The sequence below is a fragment of the Argiope bruennichi genome, chromosome 3 (genome assembly GCF_947563725.1).
Source record: "Argiope bruennichi chromosome 3, qqArgBrue1.1, whole genome shotgun sequence".
Lineage (NCBI taxonomy): Eukaryota > Metazoa > Arthropoda > Arachnida > Araneae > Araneidae > Argiope > Argiope bruennichi.
The window spans coordinates 75505377-75528518 of NC_079153.1; the positions used below are offsets into that span (position 1 = coordinate 75505377).

At 28.5% G+C, this 23142-nt stretch overlaps 1 protein-coding gene and 1 long non-coding RNA gene across 6 annotated transcripts in view; one reads left to right on the top strand and one right to left on the bottom strand.

Moving 5' to 3' along the window:
• The window catches only part of LOC129963371 (cell adhesion molecule 2-like), a 347066-nt gene that overhangs the window by 177718 nt on the left and 146206 nt on the right, over positions 1-23142 (top strand). The gene's annotated exons all lie outside the window — the stretch shown is intronic.
• LOC129963372 (uncharacterized) overlaps positions 17353-23142 on the bottom strand; it is a 122519-nt gene continuing 116729 nt past the window's right edge. For all 5 annotated transcript variants that reach the window (XR_008783969.1, XR_008783971.1, XR_008783970.1 and 2 more), the window contains exon 3: positions 17353-17606. This is a non-coding gene — a long non-coding RNA (uncharacterized LOC129963372). The remainder of the gene's footprint in view (positions 17607-23142) is intronic.

The window sequence follows — 23142 nt, forward strand, 5'->3', positions numbered from 1 at the left end:
AATATTATTTTTTATATCATTTAAGTCCTTTTGAAAGTAAAATTAAAAACAGAATTTTAATATGAATCAGAAAAAAAAATTATTGAATAATTCTTTGAGATATTTCGGAAAACTATAAAAAAATATACTGAAGCGCTCTTTATGCTGAATTCTTCCATTTTTCATACTTATATTTAAAAAATACGTTTGGTTGCGGCAAAAATATTTTTATATTAATTGAAGTTTAATCGTTTTCTCTCAAAATAAGGAATTGATAGAAAATTAAAGAGATACATAATGCAATGAACAAAATGGGTAAGGCATCTATAATAGTGTGGAATATAAGATACATTATCAAAATTTAAGTTAAAAAACGTTTTGCTAAATAATTTAGCAAGAGACCATGATAATAAAATATTTAATTGAAACTTTTAGTTAGCTGAAATCTTGGAGAACTAACTGGTCCTGAAAGGCGGCTAGTTTAAATTTAATAACAAATAAAAATATTAGTTAATTAAATTTATCTTATTTTTAACGGAGTTGGAAGCACATACAAATTCTGGTTTATTTGTTATATAATTAAATTAGAAACAAGACCGTTAAAAGCAGACTTTTGAAGAATGTGTCGTGTAGATTTTATGCAATTATTACTCCAACCTTTGCTTACTTTTTTTACTTTTTCTTGAAAATTTAAAAATTATTTTGGGAAACTCGGGAATTAAAAACTAGGGAATAATCCGAAATGCTTATGCCATATAAATGATTGTTATTTACATATAATGCCGTAATAAAATCGCCCATGGAATGACTGAAAAGCAGATTATATGTTGCCCATTAATTTGGATACTTTGAATCTCTTTGTATGGTTATGCTTATGACTATATTCGTGTAGAATGTAAGAAATTCTTATTTTTATGCCATAATAATTTCGTTTATGAAAAAAATGATATCCGATGCTTTATTCATTGTAAAAGGCTTAACATGCAGCCATGCTGTTTAATCAAATTATTTACTATCTTTTAATTTCTTCACTCCTTAAGCACAATTTTTAAAATTTTACGTGTATAATGTTTTTTGTGACCAGTAACGAACCAAGATTATTTTTTTTACATATTGAATACCAGATAAAAGGAAACCGCATTATTCGTTAAGAACTACGAGAAACACAATTTTGACTTCCTTTTGCCAAATTTTGAAAATGAGTTGGATGATATTGCTTGTTGATAACGATTTATTAGTTTTTCATTGATTTTTATTTGATTTTATTGATTTTTATAACTGTTTTAAGACGAATAAATTTAACGCCCACAAATAAACTAAGCAAAATTTTTAGACTATTTTAATTGCAGTTTGTTTTCTCCATAAACCTTATGCTTCCATCAGTCAATAAACTAAATTCAGAGTTAAATATAAACCTTATGCTTCCGATGCAAATATGAATTTCGGAACCTTAATCATCTTTTGCAAAATTTAAGCCTCTGAACAACAGAAGAGTAGAATTGTGGTAAGTATTGCCAGTCTGGAAAATTCGAAATTATTAGATTGGGAAAATGAGTTGACTGCACTTCAATGCAATAAGTCCCAAACTAGGCAGTGGAGTTTATTTTGCATTTGTACAGAACAAATGAACAGTCGAATTAAAAGCAAACTTCCTGTTCTGGAATTTAATGAAAAATTATTCAGAAACCATTCGTAATGAGTTTATATTGGTGTAAGTCTTTCTGTATGCAATCAGGCTTCGGCAAGAAGTTTATTTACTATGGTTTTACAGCAGATCTAAATATAAGTATAATTCAGTTTCTCTCCTGATTAATTTTACGCTTCCATTTTTACATTTCTTAGTGGTATTTTCTTTTTTTTAAACTATAAATTTGTTAATTTGAGCCGGTATTGATATCTCAATCAAAAAAAACTGTGTAATTGCAAGAAAGAAAATTTTCAATATTTTTTTTTTCATTGGAAATCGCATTAACCATTTAATTGTCATATCTAAGGAATCGAAGATAATCCTTTAGAGGTGATACAATAATGAAGTACTTATACATTAGACAATGTTCAGTTTCTAATAGTGACTAATTTTTTAGTTATTATTTAATAGCCGCCTTTGTTGTTTAGAATGGTTGAATCGTGAATATTGATTCTGTGTAATTTCAATTAAAGATCTTATTGTATCACATTCATTTTCAAGATTATCAGAAAAAGATTTTTAAGCTATACATCGTGATAGACAATACAACCCTAATATTTCAACTGCCTATCATTTGCTTTATTTATTTTGTAAGAGAACATTTTTAGTGGATTGAAGTCTTTTAACTTCTTAATGTTATTAAAAACATAACTTTCCGGATTATCTATCTATTAATTTTAAGTGTCGTTCAATCTTTCCCAGTACTAAAAATAGTAGAAAATAATGCAATTGAATATTTCATGGAATCTCAAATGGGAATTTCATTTTAATTATGAAGTAAAATGTTGAAAATTATGTAAAAGAATATCTTTAAATATTTCAGGGGAAAATATCTGATAGATAAATTAGTATGATTTAAATTTTGAAATGGTGTAAATTACATTTTTGTGGAATAATATTTTCAAAATGTGTCACATAAAAATCCGTTTGATGATAAATTAATTGAAATTTTTAAGCTGTAGATCCGAGTTTTAAATTTATTTTGTCAATTTAGATTCCTCTAAGTCAGATCGCATTAAGAGGCCCAGCTTTCACGGTTTCATTTATTTTTACTACAGATAGAAATTGTAATTAATATTTATCTTCAATAGCAAATTCATTACTAATTGATGATAAATTGTTGGTAATCAAAGCAAAAATAAAAATTCTTTTATTTTTAAAAATATAAAACTGCTTTGTTAATTTTGACATTATTATTAATTGTGCTTGTTAATTATTAATTCATAAATTGTGCTTGAATTTGACTTAAGCTATGCTTGACTATGCGTACAAGTATTTACTAATAATGAAAGGCCGGATAGCCTGGTTGGTAGGGCGTTGGATTGCGAGTTCTAACCCCGCCGGCCAAAGACTCTGTTTGTGGTGGTGGCGCGCATATAAATCTGTCATGGTCACAAAGTCCTCCATGTCGAGAATAATACCAATGTGGGTACTGGATTAGGGGTATCGTTCTCTGATTCAGGCCTAAATTACTATCTGTGGATGAGTGAATGAATGAAGTCCGCCCCGTAAAAAGAGTTGTGACGTGTGTAGCTACGTTGTACTCTTGGCCCTAGTTGGCGCTACTAAAAAACAAGAGACGCCCCCTTGGCTTAAAATCACTGACTTCTAAAGTCAGTGGGCTTGTCTATGACAAGTGCAATTAGAAACAACAACACAACTAATGAGAGATATAAGAATTTTCTTTATTTAGGAGCATCAATCATTCTTGTATTAATTCTTCTTTTAAGATTTCTTTTCAAATCATATTTATACTATTCAAATATTCTAACGGTTACAAACTAGATAGCATATATTAATCAAAATTTTCTATGACTAGCCATAATATTCTAAATATAGAAAACTTCGTCGATGATTGGTATCATCACAAAGAGTTGGAATAGTTTGAGTCGGATTGGCTTACAATTATTCATGCAGCTGATATCACCAGGAGACATATTTTTTTATCTTACTCGGAAAATCCATTCAAGGTTAATGATCGTTTTTTTAATCAGTTATAGTCTGTGATCATTATGTTATGTCAAAAAATTCTGCATTACTTTTATAAAATTAATATTTTTCCTAAAATTGTTTTAATATATTTCTTTAAAAAAGGTTCTTTATTAGTTTAATTTTTCCAAAGTAGCTGCATATTACTAAGGAGGAAAGAGAAATCGTTGGAAGTCTCGTTGTAATCACTTTGGGGTACAAAATGCGCCGTAGAACATTTCATGCTGTTATGTGTACCAGAAGTGTCAAATTAACCCTTTCAGAGTCAATGAAAAGCAAGTAGAGGAAATGTTAAATAGTTGTTAGAAGTTTGGTGGGTTTTTCATCTTCGTCAATGTTTATTTGGATTACCTATAGATACCCCTTGGTGCTTATAAGAAAACCAGCCTATATAAGCCAACCTTGCATAAAAGGATAAATTTTATCTAATTATTTTTCGCCTTTCAGAATAGTACCCCATCTAATTTTGTTTTACTAATTTAATTATTTATTTAAAAGAAAGTAAACCCTGAATGTTATTCAAACTACAGAATATGGGAAACTATTGATATGAAAATTAAAGGTCGTCTTATCAGAAATAGATTCATTTTCTGATTTCTATCTGACTATGCTTTGATTTAAACATTAATTTATAAAAATGTGAAATGCCATAAAAAGGACGTGCAAAAAGGATACCTTATATGCGTCAGATACATTTTATTGAGTCCAACCTGCTCAGTGTAGAATTCCTTTGATGGAATGTGGAATCATAAATGGCAGTGAGGATCTTTGTATTCAAAGACGCGTTCGTATTGAAGAACTCACTTCCCTCAATGACAACTCCATTCCTCATTTTGTACAACTGATGCAGAAGTAAAGACACCGATTTTATAGCGTTCGGAATTTTTAAACTGAATTGAGAAATACGTATATAGATTATTATATGGTAGAAAATAAAATTGAATTATTTCTTATTAAAAGATAAACCGTTATGCATAAAGCTTCTTCAACTAATTATCCTTAAACTAGAAAAATGCCGATAATATTTTATATAATTAAGTATATATGCATAGTTTGGATTTATATATTTAGCTTTCATGATACATAAAAATTACTTTTACTATAACTTTACTATTAAAACTAACTGAAGCTGTCACTACAAAACTTTCTCACTCCCTAGTAAATGTGTTATTCTCTATCCCTCCCACAGAAAAATTCCACAAAGATGTGAATTCACGAATATTTAGAGTCCTTCAAATAGCGATTTGTGCTTTTTAGTATAATGGAAAAGACGAATATCTTCTTCATTATGTTAAAATTTTCTTCTTCAGTATGCTAAAACTATCTTCTTCATGATACTTGCTTTAACTTATTGAAGACAACAATAACTCAAAGCTATAAAAGTAACATTATAAATCAAATTTAATATATATGTCGTGGCCTTATTGAGACATCGCATTTATATGTGCGAATATATAGACCAATAGGCAATTCAATAATATATTTGCCTCAAAGTTTAATGCTGATCTATGTTTTTTATTCTTAAATACGAAATTTAACTAATTTAGTATATTACTTTTTGTAGCTATCGTGTTTGCTTGCACTTTTATAGACATGAAATCAAATTTCTTATGAATATATTACCTTCAAAATACGGTAGAAATCTAAAAATTTGTTTTAAATTCCATACATCAAATTTCATTTCTCGAATTCAAAAACTTTTTTGCTTTTTTTATATACAGAAGAAAACAGAAATAATTTTTAAAAAGTATTTTGCCGACTTGGAGAATTCTAAAATGTGGACATTTGAAATCTCAAGTGTGTTTTTATTTAGAAATACAATACTTTTTTGGAATATTGAGTATACGAGAAATTAAATGAAATTAAAGTAATCATGTCATGTTTTAAGCACTGTAACATTACTATAAATTAAATGAATCTGTAAAGGTTATATTAAAAAAAAAGAATTTTATTTATGTTAAATGTCGTTCACAACAACTGTCTGTGGTTCTATAGCACAAACTGTTAAAAAATAGAGTTCATAACTACAAAATTGATGATATTTTGTCTAAAATAAACTCTCTTCATGTTTCTGAATAAATACACTGAAGGTATGCTTCGAATTTATGATTCAGTGATGTGATATATATCTATATAAACAGAAGTTAAATTCCAGGCATTATAAATTTCAAAAATGAAGAAAAAAATTTTAATTTTGGGGGAAAAAATTGTTCAGCAAGAAACCTTAACTATGGAATGCCATCATTTTTATTTCCAAGAAAACTATCTCTAGTTAGAATACCTTTGGTAGAAATGAATTACACCAGTCGATCAGTCTTCTACAGTGAATCTAAGAAAAAGCTCTTCCAAAAAAAATTATTGGACCAAACAGAAAAAAATCTGAGTATCATCTTACAAACACCACCAAGTGTTCTAGTTCTGAAGACAAGCCAGAAAATTTCAAGTTCATTTTTTTTTCTTTCCGGAGAGTACATGAAAGAAACCTTTCGACTCACATTGCCGGAACTGTTTCACGAAAAAAAGGAAAACAAAAAAAGATTTCCGTATAAAAATCTGCTTCGTTTTTTAGAAACACTGGATAAAAAGTAAAATTAAAAACCAATTCAAGAATCGAAAAAAAAGAAGTATGGCGAAAAGAAAGACCCCCCACGCCCGTGTTTTGTTTCAAAAAATAAAAAAGAGTGGAAAGAAAACTTCTTCACCATTTTTTCACCTCCTGCTCTTGTATTTCTTAGTTTTAAGTCTAGAGACAGAGAAAGAGGGCGTCTCCTAGTGAAGGAATTGTGAAATGCTGTGTGAAAATAACAGGACTTGACTCAACGAGGCGAAGCGGGGAAGTTTATTGGCATCCGGTAAATTGCCTTCACACACCATTGAGTGCTAATGCTCTAAAAATTGTGGGGGCCCCGGACTCGACCGGTGTAGTCCCCAGCTGCGAGATTCCTCACCGGAAGATCAACTTCTTTTAAATTGAAAGATAATAGCTATTTTTGGCGAGGAAATACGGAACAGTCTCGAAGTGTTTCAACGTATCTTATGAAGAAAATGCGTCATATCAGAGGGAGGTGTTCTCCCCAAAACTTACTTGCATACTCTCTAATAAAGTTATTATCTTAGAGAACGCTTTGCATGGTATTGGCGTACAATGGTTACGAAATATTCACATTTGGCGTAAATTTAACATTTTTACTGGATCTATCGTCTAATGGTTGGTGAGTTTTTTGGCGATCAATTCATGATACGTGGTTAATAGCATCCAAAAATCGAATTTGTGTTTTAAACACGTTTTTCCCAACCAATAGAAGCAAAAATGTGACGTATAACTGCACTTGTAGTCACAAAATTCCCATGCCTAATTTATTATATTTAACTCATTGCGTTTTTGAGCTATAGCTCTTATACATTTCTCAAAATACAGACAGATAGATGGTCAACCTCTCATTGGATTTGGCTCAAAATTTTCTGAGTGTTTACACTGTCGGTTTTAAATAATGTACTGATTTTTATCCATTTAGTTCTCTTCATTTTGTTGCTGTTGTGTTAACTTACATTCGACAGATAGACAGGCTTCATCTAAAGGTTTTGCCCAATATAAATCTGCAAGTATGGTGTAAAGATGGTACCAAATTTCATCCATATAGTTGATACTTTTCTGAGTTTTCCTTATCACAAACAGACAGACGGACGCACATTTTTCAAAAATGTGTTTTTTGAACGGGGAGGGGGTTTAAAACGTGGAGTCAAAACCTCGAGTTCGAATTTTTTGACGATTGCTATACTTTTTCTATACTAGATATACGGGAAAGTAAAAAAGAGGCAAGATGTGGGAAAGGACCAAGGTGAGGTCATGATTTTAAAATTCAAGCAAAGAAATGGAATCTGTATTTATATTCTTTAAAACCTTATTCGTGGTTTTTTTTTTCAATATATTTTGTGATTCAGAATTCTTGGTGGTACATTAATCTGTTTCAATTTAAAATTGTCGCATGTTATGTAAGAAGTATGTCTCTTGGCTGCTTGTATATTTCAGACTCTAAAGAATGAGCTCTATTCTACAATTCTTCTCGTTGTCATTTGCCGTTATTCATGTGATATGATCAGAGTTCCTCGATTATCTGTTAGTAAGACATAAGTTATTTTATTATTAAAATGTACTCATTACCTTGTGAAAATGATTTAATTGATAATTCTTGTTTATAAATAAAGACTTTTTATAATAACAAAATTTCTATAATTAAATAATTTTTAATAAATAAAACATTTATATTTTTATTCTTTTCTTCTTAATCAGTCGTATTTGTCTTTTTTATATTACTTAAATAAAGCATGAGAGTTGCTGTTCATATGTTATTATGATTGTAAAGTACTACCATTTCACTGAACATTTCCCTATAACGATACTTTCCTATAACAATAAATATTGAAAACTTAGCAACAGTAGTAGGTTCTCCACTTGCTAAAATTCCGTACATTAATTTTCCCTTTATATTTTGCTATAACACTCTGAAAAAATTAGTTTAATAGTTTTTGATTATTATTTTTTGGCAATCATGTAAGATTATTCTGCCTTTAACTATCCTTCTTTTAAGATTTATTTCATTAAAATCAATTATTAAATAAAAATAACTAGTTCCAATTTTATCTTTCTTGCAACTCTCTCTTGTATAATACTAATTAAATTTCAAAGGATGTTCAGTGTTTGAATTTAATAGACATTTTAACCTTGGTTAAGTTGGTTAGTCATATTAACGTAGCATTTGAAAGCAATACTGGGACTATTTTGAGGCGGACCTCGTAAGTTTTAACCGCATTCGGATGACGAAGCCGATGCCTGAGCCGACTCTAGATATAATGAGCACCAAACTCGCCTCCACGAGTGTTCATCGGTGGAATCGAATCTCGAACCTGGACCCCTGGGGGTCCCAAAGGCGAGACCGTACCAACAGGTAACTGCTGTTTGTGGCTCCTTTGTTATTAGAACAGTTTTTGAAGGAATGATTGCGTTTATATAATATAATATAATATAATAAGTGTAGTATATATGTACAAACATCATGGTTATTTTTTAAGATACTCAAATGAATGATTATCCAAGAATTCATTGTGATATGTTATTATTTGTCATAGTATATTATCATTATACTGGTATATTATTTTCCTAAATAATTTTCTACAAAAATTTTGCAACGATACTGCATTCCAAAATAAGTAGTAACACTGATAACAATATATTTATCTCTAAGTAATAACAGATCATATTTAGACATAACTTATGGTGCTATATGAAAGCTAGTGGCCATAAATGTCATGATATGTAATGATAAGAAAGCGCATTTTTGTTATTAGATATTTTCTTATAAAGCCTATTTCTCCTAAAAATGTATAATATGATGTCTTATACTATATTTTGAATCGAATGGCTAATTTGTTCTGTACATCCTTCGAACTCTTGTACTTGAGTGCTTCTAAGAAATTTGGGGATCACTTTTTATAGTGATAAAATCATATTTTGTGTTAGATGAATTTCAATAAAGATAATATTGTTACAAACACTACCCAAACTTTATTTTAATTATGATATGTTGTCACTCTCCCATAGTAATATGACTCTGGGTCATAATATCAATTCACATTCTTACTAAAATAGTTTTGTAAGATATTGATCATAAAAAACGTGTCTGTACTAAAATTATACTTACTTGTTGATTTACCCTATTTTAATCTGTTTTCACTATTACACTGAATTTCAAACTATGTGATTAAGAGATCATCATTCTATTTTATTTGATCTGGGCATATTAATTTATTCTTAGTATATTTTCTTCCAAGACAAAAAACTAAAATAGTTTTGTAAGATATTGTTCATAAAAAACGTGTCTGTACTAAAATTATACTTACTTGTTGATTTACCCTATTTTAATCTGTTTTCACTATTACACTGAATTTCAAACTATATGATTAAGAGATCATCATTCTATTTTATTTGATCTGGGCATATTAATTTATTCTTAGTATATTTTCTTCCAAGACAAAAAACTAAAATAGTTTTGTAAGATATTGTTCATAAAAAACGTGTCTGTACTAAAATTATACTTACTTGTTGATTTACCCTATTTTAATCTGTTTTCACTATTACACTGAATTTCAAACTATATGATTAAGAGATCATCATTCTATTTTATTTGATCTGGGCATATTAATTTATTCTTAGTATATTTTCTTCCAAGACAAAAAACTAAAATAGTTTTGTAAGATATTGTTCATAAAAAACGTGTCTGTACTAAAATTATACTTACTTGTTGATTTACCCTATTTTAATCTGTTTTCACTATTACACTGAATTTCAAACTATGTGATTAAGAGATCATCATTCTATTTTATTTGATCTGGGCATATTAATTTATTCTTAGTATATTTTCTTCCAAGACAAAAAACTAAAATAGTTTTGTAAGATATTGTTCATAAAAAACGTATCTGTACTAAAATTATACTTACTTGTTGATTTACCCTATTTTAATCTGTTTTCACTATTACACTGAATTTCAAACTATGTGATTAAGAGATCATCATTCTATTTTATTTGATCTGGGCATATTAATTTATTCTTAGTATATTTTCTTCCAAGACAAAAAACTAAAATAGTTTTGTAAGATATTGTTCATAAAAAACGTGTCTGTACTAAAATTATACTTACTTGTTGATTTACCCTATTTTAATCTGTTTTCACTATTACACTGAATTTCAAACTATGTGATTAAGAGATCATCATTCTATTTTATTTGATCTGGGCATATTAATTTATTCTTAGTATATTTTCTTCCAAGACAAAAAACTAAAATAGTTTTGTAAGTTATTGTTCATAAAAAACGTGTCTGTACTAAAATTATACTTACTTGTTGATTTACCCTATTTTAATCTGTTTTCACTATTACACTGAATTTCAAACTATGTGATTAAGAGATCATCATTCTATTTTATTTGATCTGGGCATATTAATTTATTCTTAGTATATTTTCTTCCAAGACAAAAAACTAAAATAGTTTTGTAAGATATTGTTCATAAAAAACGTGTCTGTACTAAAATTATACTTACTTGTTGATTTACCCTATTTTAATCTGTTTTCACTATTACACTGAATTTCAAACTATGTGATTAAGAGATCATCATTCTATTTTATTTGATCTGGGCATATTAATTTATTCTTAGTATATTTTCTTCCAAGACAAAAAACTAAAATAGTTTTGTAAGATATTGTTCATAAAAAACGTGTCTGTACTAAAATTATACTTACTTGTTGATTTACCCTATTTTAATCTGTTTTCACTATTACACTGAATTTCAAACTATGTGATTAAGAGATCATCATTCTATTTTATTTGATCTGGGCATATTAATTTATTCTTAGTATATTTTCTTCCAAGACAAAAAACTAAAATAGTTTTGTAAGATATTGTTCATAAAAAACGTGTCTGTACTAAAATTATACTTACTTGTTGATTTACCCTATTTTAATCTGTTTTCACTATTACACTGAATTTCAAACTATGCGATTAAGAGATCATCATTCTATTTTATTTGATCTGGGCATATTAATTTATTCTTAGTATATTTTCTTCCAAGACAAGCATTTATTTCAGGAATTACCTTTGCTGTTTTGACTGCATTTGTTAATCTGTCCTGTTATCTGTTTAAAGCATTAAATTGAAGTTTAATCTAAAACTCTATCAAACTACATTGTTACGATCCCAGCAAAATGCCTATATCTTTACCGCATATTATAGCGAAACAATTTCATTATTGAATTCATAAAAATCTGTCTTCTACTATTTTAACTCGAGTTGTTAATCTTTCCTGTTTATCCCTTTAATAAATTCAAGTGAAGTGCTATCTAAGAGAAATCTAGTTTAATTTGATCCAAAATGCCAGAAACATAGCAAAGAGCGTTACGCTTCTAATTATTTCACGGATCACGTTGCCCGGGTGCAAAGTTGAGATTTTTGAGCGACGCTAAAAGCATTCTTTCGCCAAAACATCAAACGAAAATTCCAGGCCTCGAACCCAAATTAACGCGCGCGAGTGTAGCCAAGTGATATTGGAGTCGCCAACAAGAAACACACTACGATTAAAACGCGCCGTGGGTATTCATTAAGTCGCAATACATTACCTTAAAAGTTCCATTGTATCCACCGCGCCGCGAAAAGGCGAATATTATTAAACGAATGAAGGGCCCTTTTCATTACATAGCCACAATGATGTCTATTACGACGACCGTAATGAAAATACCTCAGGTCGCCGCCATCTTGGGCCCCCTTTTCTCATTATCGGGATATGAAGGGGAGGAAAAAATAATGGGTAAATATTCCGCCGAAAATTAGAATAATTGCGTTGGTTCACTATGCTAATATGGCACGGAAATAGTCGTTTTAATGCTGCGTTTGAGCGATTTTAAGAGCATAAGTTACCTGCGTTCGCATTTGCTAGTTTTCTGCTTCTGTAAAAGGTTGATGGTAAAAAATAAGAGGTTTTTTTTTGGAGGAATTTTAATATAGAGATGAAGACTCTTTATTTTTTTATTATTTAAAAAATTGAACGAGGGTTCTTTCTTTTTTCTATTAAAAGTAGAAATTCTTACAAGAGTATTTCTTTCTTACCAAAATGATTTTTTTCATCCTTTCTTTATTTTTAAGCAATCCGCTGATTGTAGGAGGAAAAAAAAGGGTTTTTTTTTTCTCTCTTTCATTTTTCAATGAAGGATGGTAACAAGGCTCGTGCTTCTTTTCCCATGCGTGATTAAATTTTATGCTTTTTGAGAGAATGAAATGGAATGATTTGAAAGCGTGTAAATATCTCCTGACAGTGAACATGAGATTAAAAGGAAGGAGTATGAAAAGGAAAGGTCTGTGTTATCTTGCACTCAAAATCCCATTTCGAGGATTACTCTTCTCCCGAGGCTTCGCATAATCCAATTCTCATTAGCAAAGAAAGCAAAACTCGATTATATTTGGAAAGTTTTCATCCCTGGCATTACTTACGATGGGAAATATTCCAAGCAGTGTGCACAAATCTAAATAAATCAGTATCCATGTTATTGAAGCATTGAAAACTAAGAATAAAATATGTATTAATTATCTGCTTAGCCTTCCTTATAATGTACACGAACTCTTTATAAAGTGTGTTCAAAAATTAACGCAAGATTTGATTTTGCCATTATCCGTGCTGTAAAGTGTTGTCAACCCTATTAAAAACCCATTTGGCAGCAGATAGTTCAGGGTTAATAAAAAATGGAACGTTACAAGATAGAACAACTTGCTTTCATTGCTGAAAAATATTTCAAAAAATAATGAAAGCCTAGCGACCACAGTTGGGAAATTTGAGAATTTCCCTCCTAGATCGTGTGATTAAACACCATTGGATTTTTTATGGAGTTAATTGAAGCCAAAGGCCTATGCCAACAAGCCCACATGCATGATGTATTTATTGAAGGAAGAAATTCAAAGCAGCATCAATGAAATTCTACTACATTTATGCAAAATGGTCATGGGAAATTTCGACAAAAGAGTACCTATGTGCCAGCAAAGTCATGGAGGCAATTTGATCTATGTGTTATTCTATATATAACCCTATCCTCTGTACTTTACAATTCAATAAAAATATAACAATTTAAATAAAAAAAACTATGCTTTTTTTTATTTAATTAAAACTTGTGCTAAAGCGTTGTTAAAACGTGTAACGCTCCATTTTTACTAATCCTAAGCTATCATCTGTCAAATGTTTATTTAAAAGGGTTCCAACGCTTTACTGCTCGTATAATGGCAAATTCAAATCTTGTATAAATTTTAGGACACCATTTACTTACATTTGCAATGAAAATTGCCATTGGTTTGAAACTTAGCATTACTCCTTAACTTACAAACTTACTTGACATTCTAATTCGATGACATATCCTATTTAGAACATTTATTGTTATTTCAACATCTACTATAATGATGTAAATGATAGATGAAATGCAAAAGCATTTTCAAGTGTTTTTTCTCTTACTTTTAAATTAGCAAACACTTTTACTTAATTATACATTTCAACAATAAAAATTTTATAATTGAATGCTCGTGTCACACAAATCGTTAAAAGCGAAAGGTTTAAAGGCGTGAATCGGTGATAGAAGTTTATGGATTTAATCATCTGGTTATGCTCATAAAAAGCGTTATTAAAATATTAGTATACCAATATGAGCTTTTGAAACAAAATTCCTCAAAGGGCTTGGACATTGTTGAAGCTTTCCTAAATTTTCATCCAAATAAAACACAACTTGGGATCATTTCTTTGGGAATCCTCCCAAAGGTTACTACTACCCATATATTGGAACAATGCATGGCATAGTTCAGGCTTAAAACTTTTTTTCCGAATATTCTTTAGAAATATATTATTAATAAGCAAAAACAGAAAAATAGTTCTTAACAATTATAATTTTTCACAAATTTCTTCTAAAAGTGTAGATTAATAACATGGCTTTTCTACTCGAAAGTTTTGAGTAAAATATAAAATTTGTGTCTTTTCACATTTTACGTTAGTTGCATTTCATCATTGCACAATTCGCCATATTGTACAATACATAATTACATATTACTAACAAATACAAAAAAATTGCATTGTACTTACACGAAATGACTCCGTTGACACTCCTAATAAGTGACATTTATAGTTTTTCAAATTTGTAATATTTCTTCCAGGTGGAATAATCTTTATGATCGTTTTTAAAGTTTATGAATAGTTCTTAAGGAAGTAAGTTCTACAGATAGCTTTAATGGGTGCTGAATAAAGGCCGAGTCAATGACCACCCCGTGCTTGGCGAAATCTTTTAGAACGATGGGCCGACTTGGTGCCTAATGTGGCCTAATGTGGTCTTTTTGGTGAAAAAATTAAGATTCCTGAATATATGAGAATCTTGGTGACACTTAGGACTCGAGATCTAACATTCGTTCTAGAACATTCGATGCCGTTTCACGAAAACTATAAAAAGCGGAACAGCAGTGACAAAAATTTATTAGTAATCAGTAATTGCGTTTAGGGATTGAATAATTGAATGGATTCCTTCTGTTCACTTTTCTCTGTTGCTTTGTTTAATGTCGATTGATTGCTTGTGTATTATTCATTCATACAAATATTATTTTGTGGACATTTCAACATAGTTTTGTTACCTTTGTTTCGTGTGTTTGGGTAGAATAAAACGTCGTTATCCTTTTTAGAGCCTATTGGATTTTTGACCCTATACTCAAAGGAGAGATTCTTCTGCAGTAGTATGTTTAAAATGAAAAGCAAACTTCACAATTTCTGCTTAGAATTTCTATAATTCTCTTTCAGTACTATTCGATACATCCAATGTTTTCTAAAATGAAATTATTATCGTATGTTTTTATAAATGACATGTTGTCTATGTATTTGTTTGAGACTAAACTTTCATTATAACCTTTTCTTTATTTCAACATTCATTAATTAATTTTGAAATGCTTATAACAAATAGGTATTTATGATGAAGGTAAAGTTCTTACATATCATATAAACTGTACACAAAAAAATAAAAAAATATATTTAATATTAGCCTTCGTGTTCAACATTCTCGTAAACAAATTCTTTTTAATATTAAATATTTTTTTTTGCTAATTTAAAGATTCTTCTAATATTAAAGATTCTTTTATGCCAAATTATGTAATACACAAAAATCTTTCATTATCTGCAACTTTATTTTTGATAAGGGGAAAATCTGCTGCTCGAAAGATTATTCTTTTTATATCTTGTAGTTTCTTGAAAAATTACAAACAGATTTGGACAAACGAGAACTTCCATACTTGGCACATACAGGCTTTGGAGTATGGGAATATATACCTCGGAACTTTTTTTCTCGAAATTATTAGTTAATTTAAAATTAAGAGAAATTTTGATGGTTTTTTACTGAAATTTCCGAAGATAATATAGTGCAAAAAATTTTTGAACTATCTTTTAGAATCTTTTTAGAATTTTCTGATGATTTTAATTTAATTGGTATACAATGCTTAACCATTTTAATTAATCTTTTAAAGTATTTTAGGACAATATATTTCATTGGGGCAATATATTTCATTTGTTGTAAAAAAAACAAATAATTTTCATTGGTCTGCAAATATTTCATTTTCGATTTTACTTCTATTGTTGTTGATGAATTATGACATAGATACGACATTTTTTAGCAATAAAAATTTTTAAAAAAGTATTTTTTATAATTTTTTTTAAAAATTTTATTAGAATATCAATTATATTTTAATTTAAAAGTAAACAACGCCGAAAAGTTTTTAAGTTAATTTCAGAAACATTTTTAAATTAATTGTGGTACAGTAATTTCTGCATTTCAAATTCTGAATTCGTAATTTTAGGTAAGTTAACAGATAATTAAAGAAATGCATTGCATAATGATTAGAATGATGTATGGTTTTTAAAATAATACATACTATATGTCTATCAAACTTTAAATTAAAAAAAAAATATTTCATTGAAGTAGCATAAAAGACAATATATAATATTTAATTGAAAACCTTAGAAAACATTAATCCAGACGAAACAGCTGGTCGTCAAGGGGGGCTAATTTTTTTCTTATATAAATATTATATATATATTTTTTTAATTTACGCAATTTTTTTTTCAAATAATGTAAGGGGAAAATAAAGCAACTTTTAAGAGCAAATTTTAAATTCCTTTAACCATCAAAAGCAAGTAGGTTATTTAAAATTCAATCTGCTAAAATTACTTTGTGTCAATTGTCATGTTTTTTGCTTGCTTGCTAACGCAAATGCCATGGGAACATTGTACTTAATTAATAAAAATAAACTGTTTTATTGATTACTAGAAAAAGCTCATTAAACCTTCTTTATTTCTTCATAGTATTTATGAGAAAATTTCGAAGAAAATCTATTCGAAATTTATTTATAAAAAATATTCTTTTAAGAAATTTATTATTATTTTTTTTGATATTGTAAAATCGTTTAATATGATAATTGTTTTAATATTACTACACGTATTGCGTCACGTTTGCACTTGATGGTTTTAACTAGTATTCAAAAAAGCTAACATTTGTCCGAGAGCAGTTCAAAATATTTTTCCTTTCTTGCAATCGTTTCCAGTTTAAATTATTCTTTTCATATTTTTATTTGTTGTTGCTTTATTTTTTCTTTTATTTCTCTTTATTTTTACTATTACTTAAAAAATATATATTTTCATTATTTTCCATATAAAACCTTAATTTCATCTTGCAACATTAATAACGATATCAAACACGTGCTTAAAATAAAAATTACTACTTTGCACAATAAATAGTAAAATAATGATAAAATTAAATCATCAGCGTTAGGAGTAGATATTAAGAAGTATGAGAAAAATTAATATAGTGTTTAAATTGACACTAAGGCAGTGTTTAAATCGACAATATTGACAATTTATCGTCAAACTATTTATTGACAATTTACAAAAATAGAGGTACTTATTTGGCGCCTTGAAGCGCTAGTACAAGCATTTATACCATTAAATTCTAAACAAAGCAAATCATATTGTTTTAAAATTGCACGATATTTTTATGTTAAAAAATGTATCCATAATTTACTACATATATATTTCCAATTGTAGAAATTTTATTTTTTAGATACTTAACAAAAAAAATCATACAAGCAAGGAAACATTAAAAAAATATATTATTTTCTTGATTTTTTTTATTCGCTTGAATAAAACTATTATTGACAATTCCTTGTACTGTATTTTCTTGTACTGTATTTTTGTCTTGCACTGGTTACACTAACTGGTTTGAAATCTTCTTTCGACGGAATCAGTAGTTTCTACTTAGCTAGCCAAAGGTCATAATATTTCAAACCTTTCTTCTGAAGTATTTTTTGATACATTTCTTCTGAAGTGAAGCAGTTTATCATGAATGATTCTGAAAAATAAGTCCTTGTTTAATTAAATTTCTAAGAATAAAATTTTATAAAACTGAGAAAACCTAAACATTTTAAAGTTTATTAACCTACGATGTTTTTCTATCAAATACATAATGTATGAAATTTAGAGACAGCAAAGTCCTGTAGAATAATTCCTGGATTTAAAATCTTAGAATAAAATTTTTGTTACGATATTGCCACAATTCTAGAAGACGATTTATATTATTTCAGAATGTAAAATGAAGAGGATATAAAAACACTCTCGCATCGCAATGAAAATTTACTCAAAGGAATTATAGTCTGCATTTAAATTTATATAATACTTAGAAACTTTTGGAATATTCTTAAGCAGATAATCTTCATAGCATTGCCATTCATTTGTTTAAAGAAAATTAATCAATTAAAGGAGCTGAAATCTTTAATCTATGAGCGTAATTTAGTTTTTTAGTATTTTATGAGCCTAATTTAGTGTAGTAATTTCAAATTAAGGAAAGGAAAAAAGTTGGAACATCTTATTTCTTTTATCTTTTGCAATTATATTATAAAAATAAAGGTTACAAAAACTACAGTATTCACACTTTTTAAAAACTTATTACCATAAAGCATTAAATTAAAAGTAACAAGCAATGCTGAATATCTTGTAGACTGGCCCTTTTTTTCAGAAACTATATATGTTACTATTAAGCGTGAACTATAATAATTTTTAACGCAGTTTATTGACATAGCATTTATTTATTCAGTATTCATTTAAGGTATCTGTAAATCTGTTTCTTCGGCGATGAAACAAATACTGCAGGAAAGTAATATTACAAATCTTTAGCCATATTGTCTTAGTATTATTATAAGAAAAAGAAATTATATTGAAAATGGGTTTTTCGCACATATTAATAGCAATCATTCGTACAAACCCCTTTGCTTCAATATTTTCAGGTTGATTTGAATTTCAGAACTTTCATAATAATTTTGGAAAAATAAAGATTTAAATTTTATTACAGCATTTTTTTTTCTTTGATATTCACTTTTTACCATTTGTTTTGAAGGGAAAAAAAAGCAGGTAATCCTTCTTCAAATAAGACAAAATAATGATGATGATGATGATGATTTGTTCTTTTTTCAGTTCTGTTAGATATTTTCTTTTGGCATTATTCTAAACGTTGCAAAATTTTTAATTGAAAGAAAAAACGATTGAAACCATTATTAATGGTTTCAGAATAGTTTAATGCTTATAGCAAAAGCAATAAAAAACATACTTCAATTTTTACAGGTGGCTTTTTATCTTTCTATGAAATAAAATAATACTTTTAAAAATTTAATTTTCTTTAAATTATTCTTAAATAAAGTCAGTTTTATTAATATTCCAAAATTATATTTAGTTTTAAAATAAAAATTATGTCTTTTTTATTTTAAATTTATAAACACAACGTTTTCTTTTATTATTTAAAGAGATTTCGGTTTCACACCCTCAAGGAATGTGATATTGCATGAAAGAGAAATAAGCTTGAACATTTTTTTTCACGTTTTTTTTCTCGGGTTTTGAGACGATTTGAAAAATTTCACTCAAGTTTCGTGTCAAGACATCTTTTTAGAAGCATGTATCGAATTACTTAACCATTTTTAAAGAGATTTTCAAATTTTACTCCGAGTTTCAAATTCGATATTAAATCATGCAGTTATTTTCGCTTCTTAACCGCGTAAAATACGTGATTCAAAATTATTCCTCGTTCTTCAAGTTATTTTACATTTTTTTTTTTTTACATTTAAATTCTTCCGATATTCTTCTTTCTTAAATAATCGAAATAGCAGATTTTTTTTTTAATGCAGATGTCGGGAAATTGTGTGGGTCTCTACTTTTACCTATTGCAATTTGTCATTTTTTTTTTATCATTTTGAATATTTTTTCGTGAATACATGATTACATTTGTAAGAAAAAAAATATTTTATCACCCCCTATAACAAATGCTTTGAAAAGACCGAGTGTAAAATAAAAATTGAAATGAAATAAATTTGCATTTGGTACAAGAAAAAAAAGAATTTTCAGTATTTTAAGATCTTTTTTTTATTTCTGTTAAGGCATTTAACGCTTTTCTTTGAGATTAAATTTACCGAACAATCTACTAGGTTAAACACAAGATATCAACTTAAAGAAACGTGATTAAAATGCTTCTTTAAATTTTATGACAAGATGCTTTTGTTAGACGCCATCAAAACATTTAACTGGAATAAATAAAGCCAAATTCCCCTAGTTTGGTGTCATGTCAGTAGAGTACTCAATGGAGTATTTCTAGAGAAATTTCAATATCTCTCTGAAGAAAAAAATTTTAGAATTTTTCAATATTTTTAATTTTTTTCAAATATTCTTTGTGTACTAAGAGGTAAACATGACCATTGTTTATACGTACATTGAAGAATAAAATTCTGCCTCAACGTTATTTAAGTTAACCGTTGCGTCAAATAAAGTTCGAGAATAATTGCAAATTTTTGAAATATTACTGCTAATACAATTTTAAGAAAGAATCCAATAATTTACACAGATTGTAAAAATCTGTACTAATTCATATTATCAGCCTAAACTAATAATTAGAAAGTATTATTATAACTGATAAATATTATTAATAATATTTGATAATTATTAATAATACCTGATAAAATTAATTTATCGAAATATCACATTGATCTATTAGTGCTAATAATAACTGGTGAGTGGTAATAACAACCATGCAGTTACAATGATCTAACATAAAGGGTACCCAAATCCCTTATACGCAACCGTTTTAGAACGATGGCAGCTACACTCTTAGAGTGGTTTTGTTTCATGCATTGTGAGTCACCTAATGGAAAATTCCGCCGTTAATGCTCATATTTCAAATCTGGTACCAGACAGCTGGAAAATGGTAATTAAAACGTTGTAAAACATTATTAAGTAAGTACAAAAAACAACCTTGTGCACGTTAATTCTTAAGATAAAACGCTGAAAATACATGTTTGTTTATTCATGATTTCAAAAGTTGTGGCGTCACAAACGTGTTAAAAAATGTGGGGGAAACGATTTAGATGCTTTTATTTTCTATATTCAAACTATTCTGTCATCTACAATACAGATTTGGACCCTTGTTTGGATAACACTTCAAACTCTTTTCAGTATATTAATCGAGCTAGCTTAAGCAATAATTACATGCCATTCAATCTCCTGAAATATTGGATGAAAAATCACTGTTTGAATTATTCGCACAATAAAAAGCATATTGGAGTCGTTGTTGTATTCGAAAAATGGCATTTCTTATTTAGTCTAAATCTTGTAAAGTCAGAATTGCGGATAATAAGATCAAAGAAATGTGTATCTTAAGCGTCCTTTTCTTAGTATTAAGGCACGCAAAGCACTTTATTGCACTAAATGGATATTTAAAATTGATATTTTTTTCTTTGTCATGTACCGTTTTTGACATAGTAACGTTAAATTCGATGTTTACCATTAGATGGCGCTGTAAGTAACTGAACACGTCGTTCATAACAATTTTATTATAGCTAGAAACTACTTACATGAATGTAGTCGCTGTTTAGTCAAACGGAATATAAAATATTTATATTCAAATGCAAAATAATGCAGAAATATAAAGATTACTGTATATATATCAAAATTTGAACCAAATCCAACAAAGCCCTGACTATTATTCATTTATTCTTGCATACACTATAACATAAAATTCTAAATAAGATGATAATTAAATTTGGCAGTAGTCTTAGTATTGTAAATCTCTATAAAACTTATCCTAATCAAATAATGCAAGGGAGTCCTAAAAGAATTCTCGATTCTTTTTACAATTCCGAAACCCTTTCCCTCATTTTCTCACATAAGCTTTCTATTTAATTTTCTTAAGTAAAACTTTATTCGCCGTTATTAGAATGTTGAGCTTCAGCCATTTCTCCATATTGAAATTAATAAAAAATAATTAAATGAATGTAAAAATAAAAATAAATAATCATACAAATTATAAGACAAACCGGTGGCGATTCCAAGTAGTTAGAATGAGAAATCAAAAAATTAATCAAAATGACGATCCGGAAATGGCAAATGAAGAATTGGATGATCTTGAAAAATTAATCGGAAACAGGTGACACTAAAGAGAAAGATGCATAAGTTTCTAGACTAATTTTTGATTAAGTCACGGTAACTTTCTAATTTTACATGAATTTTACATTTTGAATTTGTTTAAATGAAGAAAAAAGTGGACGGAAAAGTTTTAAAAGCGGGGAGATAAATAAAAACTCTATTTTTCTTAACATGAAACACTTAAAAAGTTTTGCTAATGGTAATTAAAAGGAAAAAAAATCACTAGTTTTATGAAGATATTTTCCTTATTTATTAAACAGCCTGGTAGCACTTTGAGTACGTGGACTAGAAGCTGCAGTATAAATAAGCATGCTCTCGTTTCCCTGGTGGATTTCATAGTTTTAGTCATGTTATGAAATCCAGTTACTTCAATTACAATAGTAAAAGATATCTTTAATATGAGAATTAGGACTATGATCTGTGAACATGGCTGCTATTTCAATTGTGACCCTTAAAAAAACTCAATCTCGATTTTTCATTTTGTAATGACTGGCATTTAAATCTCCTGGATTTATTGGTAGGGCAATACAATCCTGATTATCAAATAGGGTTATTATACCGTTTCCGTGAAATGTTGACTTAGTGAAATGTAATTTTGTCATACAAATTGAGTATTAATATCATAGACCTCAAGCACAATAATGGTTTACTGTATGATAAAGATTATTGCAACCTGCCATATTGGTGTCCCCCAAACGTTCTTGCATACTCTCAAATAAATTTGCCTTGCCAGAGAGATTGCTTAACACTGTCGTACATTAATTACGAAATTTAACATTTCTACTGAATCTATTGTTTCATCTTAGACAAGTTTTTTGGCTATTAATACTTGCGTGCGGTTAATAGTACTGGAAAATAGAACTTGTGCTTTAAACGTGCTTTTCTCAATGGATTGAGACAAAGATTTGACACAAAACTGCAATTGTAGTCATAAAATTCCATACCTAATTTTAGTCATTGTATTTTTGAATTATCGCGTTAGCATGTGTCTGAAAGTACGGACTGACAGACTGTTAACTCAATGTTGGATTTGTCCCAAACTTTGATTAGTGTCTGCATTATAGATGTTAAATTTGTGTTCCGATTCTTATCTATATAGCTCTATTTGTTTTGTAGTTGTATTAACTTATATTCGAACAGACGGATTTTCTCAGAACAGATTTTACTCAAAATTTGAAAGAAATCTGTAAATCTTGTGGAAAGACCCTATACCAAATTTCAATCATCTAACTGAAAATATGTTTTAGTTATCTTCATCACAGACAGACAGACGGACGGACATATTTCAAAAATGTGTTTTGCGAACTCAGGGAGGTCTAAAACGTGAATATTCGTCAAAATCTCGAGTTCGAATTTTTTTGCAGATTACTACACATTCTTTATATTACATATACAAGAAAATAAAAAGCATCGTATTGTGAATTATA